The sequence below is a fragment of the Hylobates moloch genome, unplaced genomic scaffold (genome assembly GCF_009828535.3).
Source record: "Hylobates moloch isolate HMO894 unplaced genomic scaffold, HMol_V3 SCAFFOLD_6, whole genome shotgun sequence".
NCBI classification, from domain to species: domain Eukaryota; kingdom Metazoa; phylum Chordata; class Mammalia; order Primates; family Hylobatidae; genus Hylobates; species Hylobates moloch.
The window spans coordinates 80,398,276-80,403,678 of NW_026652281.1; the positions used below are offsets into that span (position 1 = coordinate 80,398,276).

A 5,403-nucleotide genomic window follows, 5' to 3' on the forward strand; every position below is an offset into this window, starting at 1 on the left:
TTTTTTTTTTTTTTTTTTGAGATGGAGTTTCACTCTGTCACCCAGGCTGGAGCACAGTGGCGCGGTCTCGGCTCACTGCAACCTCTGCCTCCTGGGTTCAAGCGATTCTCCTGCCTCAGCCTCCCGAGTAGCTGTGATTACTTACAGGCGCCCGCCACCACGCCCAGCTGATTTTTGTATTTTTAGTAGAGACAGGGTTTCACTATGTTGGCCAGGCTGGTCTTGAACTCCTGACCTCAGGTGATCCACCCGCCTCAGCCTCCCAAAGTGCTAGGATTACAGGTGTGAGCCACCTCGCCTGGCTCACAATTAACGCGTTTTTTCTTTCTTTCTTTTTTTTTTTTTTGTAGAGACAGGCTTGTAGCCACTGGGCCCAGCCCCAAGTAGTTTGGAATATAATACCTAGACAATGACACTGACAATGAGTGCATTCTTTTGTTGTTGTTGAGACAGAGTCTCGCTCTGTCCCCCAGGCTGGAGTGCAGTGGCACAATCTCGGCTCACTGCAACCTCTACCTTCTGGGTTCAAGCAATTCTCCTTCCTCAGCCTCCCGAGTAGCTAGGATTACAGGTGCCCACCACCACGCCCAGCTAATTTTTGTTTTTTTGTTTGTTTTTTGGTTTTTTGAGATGGAGTTTTGCTCTTGTTGCCCAGACTGGAGTGCAATGGCGCAATCTCCGCTCACCGCAACCTCCACCTTCTGGGTTCAAGCAATTCTCCTGTCTCAGCCTCCCGAGTAGCTGGGATTACAGCCATGTGCCACCACGCCCAGCTAATTTTTTGTGCTTTTAGTAGAGACGGGGTTTCTCCATGTTGGTCAGGCTGGTCTCAAACTCCTGACCTCAGGTGATCTGCCTGCCTTGGCCTCCCAAAGTGCTAGGATTACAGATGTGCACCTGGCCAATTTTTGTATTTTTAGTAGAGATGGGGTTTCACCATGTTGGCCAGGCTAGTCTCCAACTCCTACCCGCCTCAGCCTCCCAAAGTGTGGGATTACAGTTGTGCAGGCGTGAGCTACCGCACCCAGCCTACAATGAGTACATTCTTTTTTTTGAGATGGAGTCTAGCTCTGTTGCCCAGGCTGGAGTGCAGCGGCACAATCTTGGCTCACCACAACCTCTGCCTCCCGGGTTCAAGCGATTCTCCTGCCTCAGCCTCCAGAGTAACTGGGACTACAGGCATGCAACACCATGCCTGGCTAATTTTTGTATTTTTAGTACAGACAGGGTTTCACTATGTTGGCCAGGCTGGTCTCGAACTCCTGACCTCAAGATCCATCCACCTCGGCCTCCCAAAGTGCTGGGATTACAGGCGTGAGCCACCGTGCCTGGCCATGAGTGCATTCTTATAAAGCCCAAAATAGGCAGAACTAAGCCTGTTTAGAAATGCATACATGGTGCAGTTGGGCACAGTGGCTGATGCCAGTAATCCCAGCACATTGGGAGGCTGAGGCAGGAGGATCACTTGAGCTCAGGAATTCAAGACCAGCCTGGGCAATATAGCAAGACCCTGTCTCTACAAAAAATTTAAAAATTAGTCGGTGTAGTGGCATGCATGTGTAGTCCCAGCTATTCTGGGGGCTAAGGTGGGAGGACTCCTTGGAGCCCAGGAAGCTGAAGCTGCAGTGAGCTGTGATTGCACCACTGCACTCCAGCCTCCGGTACAGAACAAGACCCTATCTCAAAACAAAACAAAACAAAATAATATAAAATAAAACCAATAGAAAATGGAATATGTTTGAATGTGATAAAGATTTGACATCTCAAGGTAGCATTCAGGATTGAACTAGTGTTACATAGCAAGCAAACACAGCAGCTACAATGTGACATAATGAACTCAGTGTGGTGGAGGGGAAAGAAGGAACAACAGTGCAGGGAAGAAGTGATTGTGGCAAGGGCATGGTTCAGCTGTGAACAGTGTTTACGTAGCTATAGGATATAGACTCTGAATATCTGTGTACCCAGAACCGAGGCACAGTGACATGGAAGAATGAAAACAGGAAGTGCACACGTGCATATGTAGGAATAGAGATGTGGGCTGTCGGGGAGAGGTGGAAGAATTGTAAAGCCTCAACCTTCAAAATTATAACAGGTGGTGCCTAAAACCGAGAAATCAGCAAGTACAATATGAACATGCTGTTTAGAGACATGGAAGTCAATACCAATGGCTCAGCCAAAGTGGTGGAACGTTCTTGCCTCTGGGGAACAGGAAATGGGTGATGAAGGAGCCCTGGTTTTTCATAATAAGCCTATAGAGCCCAGCCTCCAGGGCTCATGCCTGTAATCCCAGGACTTTGGGAGGCCGAGGCGGGAGGATCACTTGAGCCCAGGAGTTCAAGACAAGCCTGGGCAACATGATGAGACTCCATCTCAACAAAAAATTGAAAAAATTAGCTGGATGTGGTGGCATGCACCTGTACTCCTAGCCAGTTGAGGGGCTGAAATGGGAGGATTGCTTCAGCCCAGGAGTTCAAGGCTGCAGTGAGCAATGATCACACCACTGCACTCCAGCCTGGGAGACTGAGTGAGACCTTGTCTCAAAGAAAAAAAAAGCCAGGAGGCCAGGTACCGTGATTCACGCCTGTAATCCCAGCACTTTGGAGGCTGAGGCGGGCAGATCACTTGAGGTCAGGAGTTCCAGACCAGCCTGGCCAACATGGTGAAACCCTGTCTCTACTGAAAATACAAAAATTAGCGGGTGTAGTGGTGCACACCTGTAATCCCAGCTACTTGGGAGGCTGAGGCAGGAAAATCGCTTGAACCTAGGAGGCAGAGGTTGCAGTGAGCTGAGATTGCACCACTGCACTCCAGCCTGGGTGACAGAGCAAGACTCCGTCTCAAGAAAAAAAGAAAGGAAAGGAAGGAAAGAAGGAAGGAAGGAAGGAAGGAAGGAAGGAAGGAAGGCAGGCTGGCCAGCCAGGTGCAGTGGCTGACACCTGTAATCGCAGAATTTTGGGAGGCATAAGTGGGAGGATGACTTGAGCCCACAAGTTCCAGACCAGCCTGGGCAATGTACTGAGTCTCTACAAAAAATTTGTAAAAAAATTAGCCAGAAGGCCGAGGCGGGTGGATCACCTGAGGTCAGGAGTTCGAGACCATCCTGGCCAATATGGAGAAACCCCGTCTCTACTAAAGATACAAAGTTAGCCAGCCACGGTGGTGCATGCCTGTAATCCCAGCTACTCAGAAACAGAAGCAGGAGAATCACTTGAAGCTGGGAGGCAGAGGTTGCAGTGAGCCGAGATCACGCCATTGCACTCCAGCCTGGGCAAGGAGAGCAAAACTCTTTCTCAAAAACAAAAAGCAACAAAAAAAAAGTTAGACAGGCATAGTGGCGCACACCTGTAGTTGAGAGGCTGAGATGGGAGGATCGCTTGAGCCCAGGAGGTAGAGACTGCAGTGAGCTGAGACTGCACCACTGCCCTCCAGCCTGGGTGACAGACTGAGACCCTGCCTCAGAGAAAAAGAAAAGAAAAGGCCCGGCATGGTGGTTCACACCTATAATCCCAGCACTTTGGCAGGTGGATCCCCGAGGGCAGGAGTTCAAGACCATCCTGGCCAACATGGTGAAACCCCATCTCTACTAAAAATACAAAAATTAGCCAGGTGTGGTGGTGGGAGGCTGTAACGCCAGCTACTCGGACGCTGAGGCAGGAGAATCACTTGAACCCAGGAGGCAGAGGTTGCAGTGAGTTGAGATCACACCACTGCACTCCAGCCAGGGTGACAGAGTGAGACTCTTGTCTCAAAAAAAAAAAAGTCCAACTGCATTTTTGCATACAGGTTGCCCCCTTACACACAGGCTGTGTGGTTTTCAGTCCCCTCTGGGCCTGAGCCTACCCTCCTGCCACTGCAGCGCAGGCAACAGGCATGTGACTAAAGCAGCCATCTGCGAAGCAGATCTCCAGCCCCGGCTGTTCCCTCCCCATCCATTAGAGTTACCGTTGGCTGTTCGGGTTACCCCATCTGAGGCTGAGGCTCAGACATCACAGAGCAGAGTATAGCTTTTCCCACTTTGCCCTTCCCAAACTCCACCCACAGAATCAATGAGCATTTGAAAAAAATTTTTAAAGGTGATTGTTTCATGCCACTAAATTTTAGAATCGTTTACCACACAGTCGTAAATAAATGAAAGCTAAAGGAAAAAGCAGTATGTAATTTTGTATTAATGTACTTGAGGTGAACAAGACAATGCCTATGACTATTCGGATGCTAAATTAATCATAAGATGCTAAATTAATGAACAATTGTCTCATTGCATGTGCTAAATATTTATCTGTGTTCCAATACTGAACTATATGTATCATTTTATTTATCATTTCAAGAATATCCAACCTCCTTCTGCCTCCCCAAAAAACCAGCCACTCCTTCATCCCTTTTGGGTCCTGATGAAGCGGCAATCGGAATAGTATTTATAGGAGCCAAAGCGGCTGCACAGGAAGTTCTGTAATAAAAGAAGATGTAAGAAGAGCCGCGTAACCCAGGGATAAACACCAAAGCTGGGCATAAACCTATGAGAACAGTGTCGGGATGGCTGTAACTCGGAATGAGCTGAGATTACAAAACACGCTATAGACAACAAAAAGGGCTTTGATAGCTATATCTGGAGCAAGAAAAAGGAAGAAATAGGCCCATTGCTTAGGGTAGATGTTGTAATAAGAACAGATGACCAAGAGGAAGCAGAAGCTCTCCACTTTCATTTAGTTTCTCTTTTTTCTTTCTTTTTTTTTTTTTTTTTTTTTTTTGAGACAGACTCTCTCACTCTGTTCCCCAGGCTGGAGTGCAGTGGTGCAATCATAGCTCACTGCAGCCTCCACCTTCCAGGCTCCAGGGATCCTCCCACTTCAGCCTCCCAAGTAGCTGGGACTACAGGCATGCACTGCCATGCTCAGCTTATTTATTTATTTATAGAGCTGGAGTCTTCCTATGTTGCCCAGGCTAGTTTTGAACTCTTGGCTCGGCCTGGCACAGTGGCTCATGCCTGTAATCCTAGCACTTTGGGAGGCCAAAGTGAGTGGATCACTTGAGGTCAGGAGTTCAACCAGCCTGGCCAACGTGGTGAAACCCTGTCTCTATACTAAACATACAAAAATTAGCCGGGCGTGGGGGCACGCACCTGTAATCCCAGCTACTCAGGAGCTGAAACACGAGAATTGCTTGAATTTAGGAGACAGAGGCCTCAGTGAGTTGAGTTCCCACCATTACACTCCAGACTGGGCAACAGAACGAGACTCCGTCTTAGGAAAAAAAAAAAGAAAGAAAGAAAAAAAGAAAAAAAGGAAGGAAGGAAGGAAGGAAGGAAGAAAGAAAGAAAGAAAGAAAGGAAAGAAGGAAGGAAGGAAAGAAGAAAGAAAGAAAGAAAGAAAGAAAGAAAGAAAGAAAGAAAGAAAGAAAGAAAGAAAG

The 5,403-nt window shown here is 47.9% G+C and overlaps 1 protein-coding gene across 5 annotated transcripts in view; it reads left to right on the forward strand.

Annotated features, from left to right (window-relative positions):
* The window catches only part of SGF29 (SAGA complex associated factor 29), a 77,208-nt gene that overhangs the window by 55,935 nt on the left and 15,870 nt on the right, over positions 1-5,403 (forward strand). The window lies entirely within an intron of this gene.